Below are 21,117 nucleotides of genomic sequence, written 5' to 3'. Positions count from 1 at the left end.
TATAGCTAATTTAGTACCAAGAAAATGGTCCTAATATACCAAATAAGATTATGAAACCAATTTTGTGGTTACATAATATGTCTATAGACAACTTAAATAGCGTCCTAAAAAGAACATATTAGGACACTTTTAGAATGTTCTAATATGTGATTACCTAATTTTAATATTTTGATACACATACAAGCGTCCTTAAAAATTAATTTATAGGACCCTTGTGATGTAACGTTATAGCTAGTTTAATATCAAGAAAATGGTCCTAATATCCCAAATAAAATCATAAAACCAATTTTATAAATAGACCATCAACATAAAACATCCTAATAGTTATTGTATAACATCAACATATAACATCCTAATAATAAAGAGAATATTCTACTCGTCTTGATCTTCAAGTGATAGTTGTTTGATAGCTCTCCACATCAGAGCCTCCAAGCTTTGTTGATGTATGTCAGATCGTATGATTTTAGTAAAGCATTCCTCAAGAAAGGCTCTATTAAGCATGTCTACCATCAAATGTTGGAACTATGGCCACCTCTTCTGACCATTTCTACTCAGGGTTTTGGCTGGAAATTTGTCACTTAGTAACTTAACCCATACAAAGCTGAAAAAGAAGACCATTTTTTAACATCAGACAGATATTAGGTCTATGGTATTTGGTAAAAAAAAAAAAAAGAAAAACATTAATAGTCACTTAACCGAGATATAGAATCTGTCAAAGGTTGTAGCGCATGAAAGGAAGTTGCTAGAGCTGTCAAAGTCTTTAAAAACACAAGAAAGTTAGTAACTTGATATAGAAATATGAGGTAAAGTGTTAAAAAGTTGAACAGAAAAATAATGTAGTTATGTGAAACAGTGAAAGTTTGCATCTTTCAAGATTAGATCAAGAGAACAAAGATCAAGTAGCCAGTGTCAGGTCAAAATGAATGGTCATATTGATTCCGGTCAAAACATGTTTTGGCGAAAATAAGTAAACATTAGAACCTGTTGTTTTTTCATAAAAAGGAAAGGTAAAGTTTGACACAAAAAGATATCCACGAATAACATCATATTAAATCTACACCAAATTTAAAAGCCTGGTGATTAAATTAATGTTCTTAGGCTCGTCAAAAACAACGGATGCCTTAATAAACCCACTAACCCGTTTAAGATTCAAGTAAGTCGGTTCAAGTAGGTCGGATTTTAAGAATCGGGTAATCGGTTCACCCGTTGCATTTTCGGTTCCATTCAAGTGTATGAAATATTATATTTGAGTTTCAATGCTTTTGTCTTTTAAGTATAACCAAACCCATAAAGAAAAAAAGACTTAAACTACGATAATTTAGTTCACATATTGGTTACATTTTCAAGTTGAAAATACCCGATTAAGCCAAGCAGAAAAACTAGAAACCCAACAACACCCCTAAAAGTTCTAGTTGATAACAAAAACTAAAAAAAATGACAACTGACCTGAAAACATATATTCTTCTATAGAAATTTCCCACTCTATTTCGTGTGCTTCCTTGCATACCTCTAGTTCTTCAAAATCTTGGAATCCATCTGCACTCAAAAACATAACTTTTTGTATAAGAATTTTTTTTTGTGCTATTACTTAACAGTTTGGCAAAAGCAATAACAAAATTAGTATTAATATAGATTAATCAAGCATGAAAGAATTAGACAAACCTCATGAACCGGTGATGAACAAAAACAATGATTATACCAGTGAAACTAATTTACCAAAGCTCAAATGAATCAAGAATGACACTGCAAGAGTGATCTCTTTTGTCAATACTGTTGGGGTATGCGACTGCAGAGAAAGTGGGATTATTTAGGACAATGTAACTAGAAACATTTAAAAAGACAAAATGATCCAGTGGGTTTTCATGTGATTTACAACATAATTAACCAGCGATGCGCCGCCTCAAAAACGATTTCTTCCTGTCTCGCCTCGAGACGCACCTCAATACAGACGCCTCGGACGTTTTTTTTTTTAACCATGAGCCAATAAACCTATTAATTTTCCCTGTGAGCCACCCCATGGTTTCATAACCGATTCCACATCCCTGCAAATCATGGATAGGAATGATAGCATCATAGTTTGTAATCATAGATATGAGCTGCTCGTGAACACATATATTTCATCAACAAACGAACACGAACAAGGAACATGAACAAGGCCTTGTTCGTTTTCATTTGGTTCGTTTGCAGCCCTACTAATATTGACTAACCTGCACATCATACTCTGGCTTCACCAACATATCTCTGTCTGCTCTTGTAAGTTGAAAAGTTTTTTCAATACTTTGCATAGGATTTGTACTGAAACAGGTCACATGTTATTTATATTTAATTAACGGCATTTTTACTATTTTAGATACACATCAAATCTCTTTTATGAAATGAAGTACAGCTGCTTACCCATCTGTTGGGACATTTGCAATATCCAGTTTCACAGGCAATAACGGTTGTGCTACTGTAACCCAGAACCTGAATGTTTAAAAGCATGCTACAGTTGAAAATTTTTTTAACAAGAAAAGAGTTAAAGAGAGATAAACAGTGTCCTGTGATACGGACCATAAGTGGGTCTGAAATACCCATCCAGCGGAATAAAAAACAAGTGATCGAGAATAGGACTATAAACGAACTGAACATTCACGAGGCGTTCGTGAACTTGTTGAGCAGGAAGTTCGTTTATGTTTGTTTATTTAAGAAATGAACAAACATGAACACAATTTTTTGTTCATTTAATTAAACGAACTAACATGAACACATGTTTTGTTCATTCATTTATGTTGGTAAACGTCTATTTATGTTTGTTCATTAACGTTCGTTTATGTTCGTTTGTTTGTGTTCATTCGTTTATGTTTGTTGGTTTCAATTTGAATACATAAGTAGTTATATTTATATAAATATTAAATATAAAAGGAACTTTCTAAGTACTAATATAAATATAACTAATAGGTAATTGGGCTTTTTAGTAATAAAAATGGGTTTCCAATGGAAGTTATCGTAACTAATCGCTAATTTATATAAAAAAATACTTTATTTCGTTTATGTTTATTTGTGTTCATTTATGTTTGTTCAATTATGTTCATTTGTGTTGTTTATTGTTTGTTAATAATGTCCATTTAAGTTTGTTTATGTTCATTTTATCAACACCACAAATTAAGTCACCATTAATTGCAAATTATTCTTAGTCGACAAGATTTGTAACCATTGCATAATTCTCTCCTTAGAAGATTTGTAACCATTGCATAATTCTCTCCCTAGAAGATTTGTAACCATTGCATAATTCTTTCCCTAGAATCAAGCTCTTGTAATTATTGTATTCATTCTTGTAACACTATATATTGATTTGTAAATAATGAGAATAGCATCTTGATTCAATACAAACTTGTATTGCTTATATGGTATGAAGAGCCTAAAAGCTCCCTTGAGCCATCTCCGATCCAAAACTCGACAGACACATTCTGTCCGCTTCCCTTTTTTTCTTTCGATTCACCATGGCCAAACCAATCATCCACAACCGTCAACCCACTACTTGTGCCAATCGCCCAACACGTAAACCAAATCCACCCACAACCCGTGACCAATGGCCATCTAGAACTACTAATACCACCACTCGCCCAACTCGCAACAACAACAGCTATTGTTACTATTGTAACATTCCCGGACATGACACCAAAGATTGTCGCAAACTTACTCACTTCCTACGAGAACACAATGTCTCGCCTCAAAATAACAACACCCCAGTGGTTAACTACACCACTCCTCAACCAACGGCTACAACCCCATCTTGGATGTGGGACACTGGTGCGTCCAACAACACCGCGAACAACAACCAACAATTTCCCGTTCTTTCCGAATACGGAGGACCCGATAAGATCGTGCTAGGTGATGGTAAAACTCTTCCTATAACTCATATTGCCCAAACAACTATTCCAACAAAATCTCGCCCACTTCTTTTAGATAACATTTTAATTGCTCCTAATCTTCGAAATAATCTTATTTCCGTTGCCAAAGTTTGTCATACTAATCGTGTTTCTATTGAATTTTTTCCCTGTCATTATTTTGTCAAGGATCTACGCACGGGGGCGCGTCTCATGCGGGGAGTAAACATCAATGATGTCTACTATGGACCAATCTCCTTGTCTCCTCAAATCAACAACACCCAAACAAACTCTCTTCTCATGTGGCACCGCATACTTGGACATCAATCGCTTCAAGTGTTTAAGTCTTTAATTTCTAAATTAGGACTTCATAGTAATAAGGTGACCCATGAGTCTTTTCATTGTGCTTCATGTTCACTAAATAAAAGCCACAAACTACCTTTTGGCAAAAATTCTTTTGTTGCTAATCAACCACTACAACTTCTCTACTCCGACGTATGGGGTCCCGTAAAAACGTCAATAGATGGCTTTAAATACTATGTCATTTTTGTTGAGTATTTTTCCAAATACATTTGGTTATACCCAATCAAACGAAAATCTGATGTCAAAATTCTTTTTCCACAATTTAAATATCTTGTTGAAAATTTTTTAAAAACCAACATTGTTGCGTTATTCACTGGTAATGGGGGTGAATATGTGGGTCTCTCACCATATCTTGCCTCTCAAGGTATCTCCCATTACACGACACCACCTCACACACCGGAACAAAATGGTATTGCCGAACGACGTCACCGACATGTTGTTGAAACCGGCCTCGCATTACTCCACTACTCCCACTTACCACAACATTTTTGGTCTCGTGCTTTTCAAACCCCTACTCATCTTATCAATCGCTTACCTACACCCACCCTTAACAACAAATCACCCTATGATATGTTGTTCAAAACCACTCCCAGGTATTCCAAACTCAAACCGTTTGGTTGCCTTTGCTACCCAAGGTTACGACCATACGCCACTTCCAAACTACATTCACGTTCAATGGCGTGCATCTTCCTAGGGTACTCATCCTCCAAGTCGGCATTCAAATGCTATGACCCCCTTAATAACAAACTCTACCACTCTCGCCATGTCCAATTTGTTCCGCACATCTTTCCATCTCAAGCCACCAATTCGAATCCCAAACATGTGTCATTCGACACTTCCTTACCACCACAACTCTCGGCTCCAATTTCCTCACCAACGCCTCCCTCTCCTAACACCACTCACCCTTCTCAACCACAACCTCCCAACATTCAACCAACCACACACCATCCACACTCTACCCAACCGCCCACCACACCCGAAACCCAAATCGTTGCCACCCCTCCTATACACGGCCCAACCCACCCTTCTTTACATAGCAATGGCCCAACTCCCAACTCCAATACTCCAAGCCCAACTACACAGCCACCTACATCATCCTCCCCTCCCCTTGTATCTCCAAACGGCTCTGATCCACACAACGGCCCACTACCTCAGCCCGATGAACCGACCAGTCCAGCAACCGGCTCCAACCCATCTACTATGCCCATCTCACCCGAATCCCAAACAAACCAACCTGGTTCCCCTACGGACTCTCCCCACAACCATCCTCCACGAACTCGCAGACAACCCAAACCCAATTCAAAATACTACAACTCAAGTTTCGTTAACTCCACCACCATTCATCCTCTACCCGTATCTCTTGAACCATCCACTTATACTCAAGCCTTGAAAGATCCGGATTGGCGCCACGCCATGGATCTGGAGTACAATGCTCTCATCCATAACAACACATGGGAACTTGTACCTCACACAACCCAAACTCCTATTGGTTGCAAATGGGTATTCCGAATCAAACACAAACCCGACTGCACAATTGACAAAAACAAAGCACGTCTTATTGCTAAAGGGTTTCACCAACAATATGGAAAAGACTATCATGAAACATTTAGCCCTGTTACTTCGCACTATTCTCTCCATTGCCCTTTCAAAAGGGTGGCCTTTACGTCAACTAGATGTAAACAATGCGTTTCTTCATCGGACCCTTCATGAGGATGTTTTTATGATACAACCTCCCGGATTCACAAATTCGGAATTCCCTCGTCACATTTGCAAACTCAAAAAATCTCTCTACGGCCTTAAGCAAGCACCGCGTGCTTGGTACATTGAACTAACCAAATTTCTCATTGGCTTTGGTTTTAAAAAATGTCTTTCTGATCCCTCCCTCTTTGTCTACAACCTCAATAATATCACTTGCTATCTCCTTGTGTACGTTGATGACATTGTCCTTACGGGAAATCATAATCCCTTCATGGATTCCTTTGTTCAAGCCCTAAGCAAACAATTCTCTATCAAAGACTTAGGCCCTCTCCATTACTTCCTAGGAATGGAAGTCATTCCTACGCCTCATGGTTTATTTCTTTCTCAACATCGCCACATTCAAGATGTTCTCACCACCTTTAAAATGGATGGTGCAAAAGAGTTTCTCACTCCTTTGAGCACGTCTGATCCGCTCTCTCCTAATGACTCCTCTCCTCCCGTTGACCCCACCCCTTACCGAAAACTAGTTGGTACTCTACAGTACCTTACCTTCACCCGTCCAGACATCTCATTTGCCATCAATAAATTATCTCAATTCATGCACTCACCCAAACAATCATACTGGCAAGCTCTCAAACGGGTACTCCGCTATTTGAAAGGAACGGTCCATCATGGGTTGTTCTTGAAATGCAATACTAACCTTAACTTGCAGGCCTTTTCAGACTCAGACTGGGGCGGTATTAATGATGGGGGACGGTCCACCACAGCTTATCTCATATAGCTATATCTTGGGTCCAACATCATATCTTGGAAATCAGCTAGACAAAAAAATTGTCTCTCGATCATCTACCGAAGCTGAATACAAAGCTCTCGCTAATGCTACAGCTGAACTTTCCTGGGTTAAAAATCTACTAAGTGAACTCGGGCTCCCAATTAAAAGCACTCCATCGCTTTACTGTGACAACACCGGGGCTACCTATGTCTGTGCAAATCATGTTTACCATTCACGCATGAAACACATTGCTCTGGACTATCACTTTGTGCGAGAACAAGTCAATTTTGGACAACTCAAAGTACTTCATGTAAGCTCCAAGGACCAACTCGCGGATGTCCTCACGAAACTGCTTGCACGCGCGCCATTCCTATATTTTCCATCCAAGATTGGAGTCTCCAACGGATCCTCCATCTTGCGGGAGCGTATCAACACCACAAATTAAGTCACCATTAATTGCAAATTATTCTTAGTCAACGAGATTTGTAACCATTGCATAATTCTCTCCCTAGAAGATTTGTAACCATTGCATAATTCTCTCCCTAGAAGATTTGTAACCATTGCATAATTCTTTCCCTAGAATCAAGCTCTTGTAATTATTGTATTCATTCTTGTACCACTATATATTGATTTGTAAATAATAAGAATAGAATCTTGATTCAATACAAACTTCTATTGTTTATACATTTATGTTCGTGAACTGTTTGTTTAGGTTTTAAATGAAGAACATGAACGAACATGAACAAAAGAAGCCATATCACGAACAACAGGGTGCCAATGATATTGTAACAACAAACACTATCAAATTCTTTTCTAGATAAAACTAAAATGAGAAATCATGATAAACATAAACCAAACAAATGTAGAAACATGAAATAAAACATATGATAACTTACGGATCAGCACGAGTAAGCCTACAAAGTTCACAATAAAAGTTGGTCTGCGGTACTGGTAAAATACCCTCCATGGGTTTCTCGGGTATAACAACACAAGCCATATGCTGCCAAAGCCCAAACATTGCATTTTGAATCTTCACACTGAGAAGGAAAATATTAAAACATCATTCTAGAGGAACATGACAAGGCATATAAGATAAGAAAAGAGCTGCTGAAACCGGAATTCTTGAATCAACTTTCAGTAAACTTCCACATGGACAGCGGACCTTTTCCACCTGAGGAGGTACTTCAATCTCCTCTTTGTGTTTTGTATTATTATTACTATCGGAAACGCCCCGGCCTTTTGATGCCAACTCAGTTGCCCCGGAATCCTGCAGTTTCCTTATGAAGAGGCAGCATATAGGCACATATCAGCGCCAAAAAAGATAATATCATATGATACCACCACTAATTTGCCATATTACATAAGACTGCACTTTGCAAGGAGAAAGAGTGTAATGATATGCAGTTGCACACCTGTAAATGTCATCAACTAATTTGGCAACTTTTTCCTTCCCAACAGCAGTTCGCTTGGACCACATTCCTGAAACTGCTGTGCATGAAAAACAAATGCAAGGTTTCATTATTCACAATAAATGATTAAGAAACCAAAATCTGCATATACCAAAACAATATTGGACTCCAAAAAAAAACGCATTAGAAAGTAACACTCAAGAGACATTGCAAGGAATGATCCAACTACAGTGAGTATCAGCACTCTAAGAACAAACCAAGTTTTAGTTCTCAAGTTCCTGATATAAATAGCACTGAAGAAGTAAACTCTGCTGAACATGTATCGGAGCATTTAGATCATCGTAATCCCGGTGAAGATTCTCCATGCTGGAAAGGAGCTCCGACTCGCTTTTCATCAAACGGTTCTCAAGAAGAGGAGTCATCTCAGCACCCTTAATTTTTTCAACGGTTGTGACTTGGGTGCTCGGATATTGCTCGTATCAGTCAATTGCACCCTACCCCCCACCAAACTCAATCAGTCAGTTGCGCCATTTTCTAGGTCCATCTCTGATTTCCCTATCAATTGCTATAGAACGTAATGTAAATTAATGTCTAAGGGAAAGCAAAAACTCGTACAGACATTTTATCAAACAGGTTGTGTGCGTGATTGACTATTGCGATACTTACAAATTTCTTTAACTTGATACCAATAGCCACGGGTAGAGTAATTTGAGGCCATTGATTTTGAGGAGTCCAAGCAAGGGCTTTTCAATCAAATGATAAGAACCCTAGCTTGTTCTTCTTCGTCGGTCTACTCTTGATCAAGACTGATTAGCGATTAGGGTTTGCCGATTCCATTACTGGTAAGGGATCTTGACGATACCCGGATTTCTAATTAATCGACGTTAAGTGTAGGTTTTTCGTTTTTTCGTTCTTTCTAATAGGGTTTTCAGCTTTTTCATATTTTCATCTTCTTCTGTTTTACATTGCATGGCTTTGTTTATTGATTGTTGATGAACTCTAAACCTGTTAACGTACAAGATTTGCGAGGGAAACCTCCAAATCTTCTTAAGGGACTGGGCAAGAAGATTGTGAACAGTGGCGGGTTTCCACTTTACGTGGAACCAAAAACCCAAGAAGGGTATTGGATTACCGAAGAAAATCGATAGAGTCTTAGGGAATACCCAGTTTGTGGCTTTATTCCTGTGTGCGGTTGCTCTGTTCCACCCGTATAGGCTCTCGGACCATTGTCCGTATATTTTAAAAATCCCTGAAATTGGTAAGTTGAAGCCGCGATCTTTTAAATTTGCTAATTTTTTGGTTCATAAACCTAAGTTTCTAGAGATTGTTAAACGGACCTAGGATTCTAGAGTTAATGGAGTGCACCAGTTTTGTGTTGTTAAAAGGCTTCAGTTTCTTAAAAGACCTCTTCGTGCTTTGCTTTTTAAGCAAGGCAATCTTCATAAAAAGACCCAAGCTCTTCGTGAGAAACTTGGTCTTCTCCAGCAATCTGTTGATCAGGATCCTATGAATGTAGATCTTCGAGCCAAGGAAGCTAGTATTACGAGTAGTTATCAGGAAGCTTTGCTAGATTAGGAACGTTTTTGAAACAGAAATCCAAAGTGGATTGGTTGAGGGCTGGGGACATGAATACTGCTTTTTTCCACTCTTCGTTGAAGAATAGGAATCATCAAAGCCGTATTGATGTCATTCAAGATTCTGGTGGGAATGTGTTTGAAGGTGATATGGTCCATAAAGCTTTTGTTGATCATTATGAGAAGTTTTTGGGTTGTCAAGGGGACATTTCTCTTAGCCCGGCGCCTGATTTATTTTCTAAAACTTTGAACCCGGTTAGGGTAAAGCGGCTATGTTTTCTATTGGCATCGATAAAGCTCCTGGTCCTAATGGGTACACACCTGCATTTTTCAAGAGTGCTTGGTCTATTATCGGGGTTGATATCTCTAATGCTATCTTTCATTTTTTTTGACACTGGGAACCTGTTATGTGAGTTGAATCATACTCTCATTGTGCTTGTTCCGAAGATCCCTACTCCTTCGGCTGTTACTGACTATCGTCCTATTGCATGTTGCAATGTTCTGTACAAGTGCATTAGCAAGATTGTTGCAGATAGAATTAAAGGGGCGCTGAATGATATTGTAAGTGTTAACCAATCTGCCTTTGTGTCAGGAAGGAAGATATCGGATAATATTTTGTAACTCAAGAGCTTATGCACAATTACCATAGGAATGCTGGTCCTCCTCATTGTGCGTTTAAAGTTGATATTCAAAAAGCCTATGACACTGTTGATTGGAGGTTTCGTAAGAGTATTCTTCTTTGGTTTGGATTTAATATCAAGATGGTGAATTGGATCCTGGTGTGTGTTTCAACTACTTCGTATTCTGTTTGTGTTAATGGAAATGTTCATGGTTTTTTGAAGGGTAATCGAGGTCTAAGGGAAGGGGATCCGTTATCCCTGTATCTTTTTACTCTTGTTATGGAGATTTTGACAGCCATCTTGCAGCAATCTCTAAGGATTGACTCTTCGTTTAAGTTTCACAATCGGTGTGAAAGGCAGCAAATTATAAACCTATGTTTCGCAGATGATTTGTTCCTTTTTGCTCGATGTGAAATTGCTTCGGCTAAGTTTATTATGTCATCCCTAGCTACCTTTACAAAGATGTCGGGGTTGGTGCCTAGTGTTCAAAAAAGCACGGTCTTCTTTTGCAATGTTCCTGGTTACATTAAGAGTGCTATTTTGAATGTTATGCCTTTTGTGGAAGGCACGCTACCAGTCAGATACTTGGGGGTGCCCCTCATATCTTCGAGGCTTTTGTATAAAGATTGCAATGTTCTAGTGGAAAAGCTTGAGAAACATATCATGCATTGGAGGAACAAGTTGCTTTCATTTGCAGGCAGGTTACAACTTATCATCTCAGTATTATCCTCTATGCATATTTACTGGTCTTCTGTGTTTATTTTGCCTACCCGGGTGGTTCATGAGTTGGAAGCTAGAATGCGGAATTTTTGATGGTCTCAAGATAGTGTTTTTCATAAAGGAAAGGCGAAGGTTTCATGGAAATCTATTTGTATTCCGAAATATGAGGGGGGCTTAGGCATCAGACGCATTGGGGATTTAAATAAAGCTCTCATGACTTCTCACATTTGGAGTATTGTTACCAACCGAAAATCTTTGTGGGTCGAGCGGGTTCACTCTTACAGGTTAAAAGGTAAAAGTTTTTAGAGCTGCACTGTCCCAACAAACTGCTGCTGGTCTTGGCGGAAGCTGTTACATCTACGGCCTCTAATGAGGAACCATTTTTGGTCCGAGATAGGTAATGGCGCTAGAACGTCAGCTTGGTATGATATCTGGTGTACATTGGGGCCGCTGGGTGATTTCTTGTCGCCTAGAACGATCACGAATGCGGGTTTGAGACTGGATGCTACAGTTGCTGCTGGTTTACGGTCGAATGGGGTTTGGAATTGGCCAGTGGCTTGGAGGGATTTTTATCCAGTTCTTATTCAGCTGGACCAGGTGAACATTGATCCGAATAAAATTGATAGATTTATGTGGTGAGATGGTGATGATCTTAGTGACATTTCTGCATCGTGTGTTTGGAATTCGATTCGCTATGCGGAACCGGAAATTGATTGGAGCTCTATTGTCTGGTTTCCTCAATGTATCCCGATGCATGCATTCTTTATGTGGTTAATCATGAGAGGTAAGTTGCTCACACAGGATAAAATCTTGAGATGGGATTTGTCGCGTAGGAAAAATATGAACATGATGTGTTGCCTTTTATGCTACGCGAATTATGATTCCCATAGTCACTTGTTTTTTGAATGTAAATTCTCTACCCATGTAAGTCCGGCAGATGATTAAGTAAAAGGTGGGAATGGATTCTGTTCAACCAATATGGAGGGATATTGTGGATTGGCTGCTAGCTCGGGCCCGGTCGAAGTCAGCAGCTAATTTTCTAGCTAGAGTGTTAGTTGCGGCTAGTGCTTAGATTATTTGGTAGGAGCGGAATGCTAGGCTGTTCAAGAATCAGTTAAGACCGCCAAAAACTATTAGTGCGACTATCATTCAAATGGTTCCTTACAAACTGATGGGAGTGAAGCTGAAGAATACTGCTAGCGTCCAAAGGCTTCTCGGAGAATGGGAGATCCATAACGTTCACAGTAATGACGATGGTGGCTGATTAGTTCATAGATTTTTGGTCATGTTTGCTAGATTAGAGTCTAGTGGTTCTTATGTATTGGTTTGAGTTTGTGTTTTTGGCTTACTTTCATGGGGCATGTCTCATGATTGAACTAGTGTAGGGTTTCTACACTACTTGTTTTTATTTGGTTGTGAATATATAGAATCACCGGGTAACCCTTTACCCAAAAAAATCAAATGATAAGAACCAGCTATAGACAATCTTCAGTTTTGTCGTATTTATGTCCAGATTAGCCCTTACTATCGTTGTTGTTGTCTCTCTGCAGGTTTATCTGTGATTAATGGGAAATTTGGGGAAATGAAATTTTGAGTTTGAATTTGAGTTATAAGGTGAAGAAGATAACTAGGGTTGGGAAGTGGGAGAATGAATTTGGTGAAGGAGGGAAATAAGGCTGCACGGTATGGCAGCGACCCCCACCAACGTCTCGGTCCGGCGCCGACGTCGACCCATCCCCCCGCCCCCCGTCCCCGTCTTCAACGTCAAGATATGGACGTCCAGGACGATCCAAATGGTGGGCCCATGTTTGTTTGTTTGTTAGTGAATGGGATTTGTACATTAGGCATTAATATTTGTACATAGTTTTGTGGGGTAGGATCATCTAGAACCATCCTCCCAAACCCTCTAGTTTTGTGGGATGGACCATCTTGGGAGGACTATGATGTGGAGCCTATGTGGCGGATCATCCTCCTTTGGAGGACCATCACCATACCATCTAGCCTAAAAAATGTTTAGGTGTCAATTTGGTGAAGGAGGGAAATGGAAAGTTTTGGGTGAAACCGATTTCTTGGGAGGTAAAAATCAACAACTTTTAGTTTTAACAAATTATAAAATATATATTTAGATTTTACTAATTTACTATTAAATTAAAAAAGAGTAATGTAATTTTAGTCTCTTTGGTTTGGGTCATTTTGTCAGTTTAGTCCGAAGGGTTGAAACGTTGTCATTTTAGTACAAATAGTTTCAAGCATTGCCATTTTATTATAAAATATATATTTAGATTTTACTAATTTACTATTAAATTAAAAAAGAGTAATGTAATTTTAGTCTCTTTGGTTTGGGTGATTTTGTCAGTTTAGTCCGAAGGGTTGAAACGTTGTCATTTTAGTACAAATAGTTTCAAGCATTGCCATTTTAGTCCACTGGGTTAACTCCGTCCATTTTTTATGTTAGCTAGATGGGTAATTCGATCATTTTATTTTATATGGTCGAATTGTCCTTCTAGTTAACAGAATTACATATAAAATGACATAAATGCCCTTCTAGTTAACAAAATAAAGGGATGGAGTTAACCTAGTGGACTAAAATGGCAACGTTTAAAACTATTTGGACTAAAATGGCAACGTTTCAAACATTTGAACTAAACTGCCAAAATGACCCAAACCACAGGGACTAGAATAGCATTTAACTATTAAAAATAAACAATTTAATATGACAAATAGGGTTGTAAGTAAGCCGAGCCAAGGCGTGTCAGGGTGGGCTCAGACTCGGCTAATTTAAATACTGAGTCGTGCTATGCCAACTTGGTTATCTTGACGAGATGAAATATTGAGCTCGGGCTCAGCATGTAATTCGTCAAGCTAGCTCTTTAGTTTTCTAAGAAAATATATTTTAAATTAGTTTTATTTTTTACACAAATGATATACATAAGTTCAAAGCTAGAATATGTATATGGGCTTTAATTTAAACAAGTCAATCGCGCGAGCCATGAACAAAACATACCTTGGTAGCTTCGGCTCGCCTAGTTTACAAACTGAGTATAGCCGCCTCGACTTGTTTTCAACCTAGCCAATTATGAGTGGAGCGTTTTCAAGCGAACTTTGAGTAAATTGCGAGCCGTGAGTTTTTTGAACAGCTTAAATAAGAAGTATGTAAATGCATCACTAAAAATATAGAATCTAATGTAGAAACGTGCTAAATTTTCAGTGGCATACACAAAGTGCCATTAAAAACCTAAATTAGTGGCCAAAAAAACTAAATGCCATCAAAGGTTTGTTTTAAGCAAGTATGGCATACCAAAGTGCCATTAAAAGTCTAAATTAGTGGCACAAAAGCTAAATGTTTTTAAAAGTGTGTGCCACTAAATGGCTTTTTGTTTCTAGTGATAACTAGCTCGATTATTAACCGATTTAGTGGTTCAATTTCAGTTTCAGCACTGAAACTGGTTGAGGTTGGTTGGAATCGGTTTGGGCAGGCCCAGTTGCCCAAACCAGTTTTTTTTGTCCGTCTACTGGGTTTGTTAAGTTGTTTATTTATTAGTTTATGAGGTAAAACCTTGTTAAACATTTTTTTGTTATTTTAGTTTTAGCCAAGGGTATCTTTTTTTTCAATATAGGTTGCATATAAACAACAACAAAAAAAATTCAACGGGCTTACTTAACCTTGTACCTCTCACCACCACCTCTCACCACCACCACCACCGCCGGCCACCACTGCCGGCCACCACCACCACCACCACTCACCACCATCTCTCACCACCACCACCACCGCGGGCCACCACCACCGGTCACCACCACTATTCACAACCACCACTCACTGGCCATCACCGCTAGCGAATAATAAAACTCTAGCGAATAAGCGTCCTATAAAACTAATGTTTTATGACTCAAATATCAAGTGTCCTATTATGGTATATAATAATAACACCACAATGATTAAGCATCCTATAAAGTTTAAAGTTATAAGACCCAAGTGTCAAGTGTCCTACTAAGTTTAGTTCTAATATGATTTCGACTAGAAAGGGTCCTATAACACTAATCATTTACGACTTAACTATAATGTATCCTATTAAGTTATGTTATAATAGGACCACAGATAATCAAGTGTCCTAATACAGTACCACCTAATGGGACACTAACAATTAAATGTCTTATAAAGTACTTTATTAGGATCTACATTTTAAGTGTCCTATTAAATTATATGATAATAGGACCCTAAAAAATCATCCATCCTATTAAATAGTTTTTTAGGACACCGGTTTATTAAAGTATATTATAAAAGGACCTCAAAAGTTCATTAGTCCTATTAAATAGTTTTTTAGGACCCTCTTTTACAAGCGTCCCACAGAAAAGGTCCTAAAAAGCCATTTTTGTTGTACTGAACAATCACTAAGGAAACTAGTTCAGACTCCTCATAGGTATCCTACATAGAAATTTAATGACGAAGAGCTAACAATAATTTTGCACCTCACAACTATTGAAATTAGTAGAACAGTTTAATTATTAAATTACCAATTATTACTTCTAAGGTCTGTCGGCCGATTAGCCCTAAAGATAATAAATTTATTCCATGATATAGACACTCACCAAAACTAATAACCTAGTATGAATCTATTTTGTGATATAGACAGTCAACAAAATTCATACGAAGCAACAAATGATAATAAAACACTTTAAAGCACGCTGATACATTAAACCGAAATAACAACCCGAATACTTTTATCAACAATCAATAAATAATTAATTAAACATAATAAAACTCAAAACGTCATAAATCCATCATCACAGTCTAGGCAGTTAAAGAAGTCTAGCCAAGCAAAGTCATGAAAAGAATAAAAAAAAAGAGTAATTTCAGTTGCAAGAGATATGATTAAAGAATAAGGAACCTTAATGATGAAAAGATGATTCAGACGACCTCCTCAGCTTCCAATATTTAACATTTAACTGGTAGCTTCAAGCTCTTAAAACCGCTCCAAAAGCTCTAAACTCGTGGCTGAGTTTGTCCCCAACTGATTGTAATTCATAATAGGGTTAGCTGGATTGATTAGGGTTAAGTATGGGCATAAATAGGGCTTAAATATCAAGTTTTCTACGCAAATTAGGAAAGGCGCCATGTCACACGAAGGGTAAATGGGTCCTCCGTCGCGTTTGTCCAATGTCCTACGTACTGCGAATACGGTTTTCGGCCATAACTTCTTTGTTTCAACTCCGTTTTCTTCAATGTTTTCGCCTACAGGTTCGTAATTCAATTCTCTATCTTTTCAACTTATCAAATATCCTTTTTCATTTCATGAAAATCCTTCACTAAGCCCAAACGTCTTCCCGAGTGCTCGTGTCTTCAAAGTTTCAACCCGTTTTCACTCCCGGGACCCTGCAAAGCACACAAGACACCATAATATACAAAGCCAATGATAAAATTACACAAAACAACTCAATTTATTATAAAAAATTATACATGGAAACAGATGTAATTTGCATTACATCATTAACTGAAGACAAAAAGAAGAGGCTAGATGCAACTGCATTTGAAGCTATCCTTGCGAGGTTGGACTCCAAATAGGTGTTTCATGAACGCCTTCAATATGAGTTTTAGATTTTAAGGTGTTTTGAATAGGTTTTTTTTTGTGTTGGGTTATGTTTGAACTTCATTCGTAGATGGTTGACGTGTTATCAATTTAAACAATTACAATCTTTGGTAATTTTTGACAACGTTTGTAGGGAACAGTTGGTACGATGGAAACTCGTTGATTATATAATGTGTGATATAACTTTTATGAACACATTAATTGTATTTTAAAACAGGAAAATATACTTATTTTTTTTGTGGAAAACTGATGAACATGTACATGGAAAAAAGTTGCATACACATTTAATTTTTAAAATGTCTGATAAAAACAATTGATTAAACTGCCAAAATGGTCCCAGGTTTGGTCACTTTTGCCACATGTTGATACACTTTGTGTGGACGCGACTCAGCTCGGTTCGACTCGGTTCGGTTGACTTGGTTTCGACACGGTTAGGTCCGGCTCAAGCACGACATCACGACATTCCTCCGTCGTGCGCCCCAGAGTTCGACACGCGAAGCACGGAGAGCCGCGACCTTTCCCGCCGACACATCACCATGACATCACCTTAGTGATGTCATATGATGATGTCACACATTTTGTCATGTAGTGTAAATTGTGAATTTGTGAATACATGTGACGAAATTGTGTTTCGTCACCTTTGTAGTGGGCATAGCCCTGTTTCGTCGCCTGTTCGGCTTCTTCAGACCCAATCTTTGGCCCAAAGGTGTTTGGTCGAGTGCTTTTCTGTTTCGTCATGTTCTGTGTCTGTTTTAGTATATATAGCTCTCATAGTTTCTGTGTGAAACTTGGACGAGTGACGAGAGCTGAGACTTTGAGATAGAGTCATTAAACATTGTTTGTATATGTTTCTGGTTGTACTCATTCCTAGTCAATAGATATTGAATCTTTTGGTTACGCGTGTGTTTTACACTTTGTTTGGTTTGCACCGTCACGGGGATTCCGCACCCGTTACCGGGTTTGTGATAAACAAGGATAGGTTTACGTTATCGATCCACCGGAAAAACGGGACCTACAATTGGTATCAGAGCCGTGGCGCCGTGGCTCTAATCCTTGTTTAAAACCAAACCTAATTCGGTTTTATCAAGTGTTTAAACTCTTTGGTTTTGATTTTCTGAAAACTTGTTCTTAAAATTCATAAATTTCTGTGAAAGTTATCTTAAAAATCTATGAACATTGTATTGTTTTTGCTGAAAGTTTTGTTGAAAACCTTGTTTTATTGCATGTTAGCATGATAGAAATTGGTTTTTATTAAAAGTTTATGCAAAATTCATGTTTGGAAAAATTCTCCGATGAAATTTTAGCCGGAATATTCAACTTGTTCTTCAAACCTTCAAAGTTTTCATACTATATTGATTGAGTTTAAAATTAAAATAGAAAAGGACTGTTGATTAAAATAATTCAAAGGACATGTTGTTAGGTGACTTAGGCATGTGTGAGTTGAAAACGGTGTCCTGTGTCAGAAAGAAGATAAGTTTACTTTGAACAAAATCTCCATATTCTCACGTACAATCTGTTGTGATCTTATCCCCTTGTTTGACTAAAGTGACAACCTACTTAACCCCCATATTTTTGTCACACATATTTTGATTTTTATCATTCAATAGTTTTCGCCCCCTCCCATTTTCGTCAACCTCAATTTTCATCAAACATACATCATTTAAAAAAAAACAACCAACTGATTTCGTCACATTACAAACTGATTTCGTCGTCTTTAATTCCTTTTTTACGAGTTTCGTCGAGTGGATCATCTCACACAACCATCATTCTGTTTCGTCGCCATTCATATTAAGGAATTGAATTTCGTCGTTGAGTAAATTTAACAACAGTTTCGTCGACAATTTATATCATTCACTTTTGTCGCAATACCAACTAAATCAGTTTCGTCGACATCACATCTTTGAGTTTCGTCGGAGGTCTTTCACACTAGAATTTCGTCGCATACAAAAAAAAAAAAAGAGTTTTGTCGATCATTCTATTTGTTTCGTCGTTCATTTTCATTCTACTTGTTTCGTCGTGAGAAAGTGGCTGAATAAAACATAGGTTTCATCGATCCTAGTCCACCATAAGCTTCGTCGGTCATTTATTAAATCAAGTTTCATCATCAGTAGGGTCAAAGTTAATCACAGGTTTTCACTTATGTACACCAATCATGAGTTGTACAAGTCCATGGGATTGGAGTACGGACTCACAACCGATTCAAAAACTGACTTCGATGGCCGAATATTTAGCGAGTACCATACCTCGACAACAACAGTCAATAAGTGCAAGTTAATGGGTTTGTTATCGAATCAAAATCAAAACATACAGAATCTTTTGGTAGGGAGAGGAAAAGGAAATGCAGCTACTAGAAAGACACGTCATGATCTGTTGAAGAAGAAATTCGAATCATTTCATTTCTTAGAGAATGAAACCCTAAATGATATAACTACTCGTTATTATCAGTTGATGAGTGAAATGTATTATTTTGGTGCTCTTGCATCTCAACAGGAAATGGTAGCACGGTTTGCTGATGCTCTACCTCGAAAGTGGAGCCCATTCATTGAGCTTTTAAAGCATACGGGCGTTCTAGATGCTGTCAATGTTAATATCTATGAATTCATTCAGAAGTTGGAGCACAAGAACGAAGAGGAAATTCGGAAAGCTAAAAGGATTGCACCTACTCAAAACACAGAAATGTATTTGCCGGGTTTTGGTCCTTCAGCTAGTTCTAGTTCCATTCAGCAACCGAAGCTTCAAACGGCGTTTGTATCAAATACAAGCTCATCTCCGTTTCCACAGTTCAATCAAAGTGCTTATCTTTCGCAATCTAAACCCCAACCTCAACCTCAAGTTTCCACAACACAACCTCAATTCGATCCAAGTGTCGATTGTGGTTCGGCCATACAATTGGGAAACGGAGATCAAACAAGAACTGCGTTTTACGCTGAAATTGTCAAGAATGTCAATGATGGTGAATCTTCGGGAAATGATGATAGTTCGGGATACAGTAGCAGTTCGGATGAAGAATCGAATTTGAATAAAAGAACTGATTCTGAAGCTAATAATTTGTCGAATGATGCTAACAAGAAATCTGACTTGATCAAGAAAGCTAATGCTACATCAGAAGAAATGGAGAAGATTCTCACTGAAGATGGATCTTTCTCTTCTCAAACTGCCTTTATGGCAAATGTCTCAGCCTCTACGAGTCAGGTAAGATCTGAAACTCATAGCATATGTAGTGATTGTGCAGATATGAAACTTAAATGTGCTGATTTGAAACGTGAATCTGAAACGATTCATAGTCACAATCAGAGTTTGGTTATTGAACTGTCTAAGTGCAAAGAGGCAAACATGGCTTTAGTTCAAAACGAAAAGGAATTTAAATCTGTAATTGAAACCTTAAAGAAAAAGCGTTTCCGAAGTAAACAAAGTTGTTTATCATAAACAAATTAGTATTAACGATTACATTAACATTGTTGAGGAAACCAAAAGGGAACTAGCCATTGCCAAATGCGAGCATGATGCTATCAAGCAAAAATTGGAGAGTTATTCTAACTCCCGATTTGTTCTCGATCACATAATTGACGTTCAACAACTGAAAGGGAACGTGAAAGGCGTAGGGTATAAGGTGTCACACCCCCAAAATCCCACACGCGGAGTACCACCGCTTGGAGGCGTGACGTGACCAGGATCACGCCTTCAATCATATCAAACATAGCATTTAATAATAGAAGTAGATAAAGTAATTCATCACGACATGATTGATGTTTCAAAAACCAAACTTTGTTTAAGTAGCGGAAGCATAATAATGAAAGCCCAAATAAGTTATAAGTTCAAATATCGTTCACGATCCGTATCCCACAACGACCTGCTCCTCCCTGTGCAAGCTCCATAATGTACCTAAGGTCCTGCAAGGCATGCAGCAGATAATCAACAACTAGTTGAGCGAGTTCACAGAGAGTAAATGCGTAATAGTACGTTCATGAGTATCAGGTGGCTCTACTGGGCCAGTATAGGTTCCTATTGGTGGGGGCTTCCCATGTTATTAATCCACTAGTCTGTGCGTAACCATAAGTGTTCTTCACAACCGAGAACAGTAATACGTACAAATTTACGTAGGATTTACGTAAGTATCCTTCACAACCGAGGATAGGGTACGTGGGGGTTTACGTAGGTTTTACGTAAGTGCCTGACACAACCGAGGCAGTAGTGAGTATCCGTTCACGCAGGTTTTACGTGAGTATCCTTCACAACCGAGGATAGCGAGTAACTTAGTTATACGTAGGTTTTACGTATGTGTCCTGCACAACCGAGGACGATGGTCTGGTAGTCTAGTAACAATGTCCATATGAATCTATTCAACCTTATCCTTATCGATCCCATTCCCAACACCCCGGGAATCCCATGCCTTGGTAAGAGTGTGAACTCACCTTGGGTTGCTCGGCAGATACACAGAGAGGGTTTCTTGAACTAAAGGTGGTCAACCACGTCCTAACAGGGTTATCATACAAGTCAGGTTCGGTTCAAG

The 21,117-nt window shown here is 38.3% G+C and overlaps 1 long non-coding RNA gene across 1 annotated transcript; it reads right to left on the bottom strand.

The window, feature by feature from the left end:
• Nucleotides 1-464: 464 nt before the first annotated feature.
• LOC110874224 lies at nucleotides 465-1,963 on the bottom strand. Its single transcript, XR_002555751.2, has 4 exons — nucleotides 1,663-1,963; nucleotides 1,447-1,536; nucleotides 697-758; nucleotides 465-601 (listed from the first exon to the last, which is right to left on the bottom strand). It is a non-coding gene; the product is annotated as an uncharacterized LOC110874224 (long non-coding RNA).
• Between the last annotated feature and the right edge of the window lie 19,154 nt (nucleotides 1,964-21,117).

The sequence above is a fragment of the Helianthus annuus genome, chromosome 9, assembly GCF_002127325.2.
Source record: "Helianthus annuus cultivar XRQ/B chromosome 9, HanXRQr2.0-SUNRISE, whole genome shotgun sequence".
In the NCBI taxonomy this organism is placed as follows: domain Eukaryota; kingdom Viridiplantae; phylum Streptophyta; class Magnoliopsida; order Asterales; family Asteraceae; genus Helianthus; species Helianthus annuus.
This window is presented reverse-complemented; position numbering and strand designations above follow the sequence as displayed.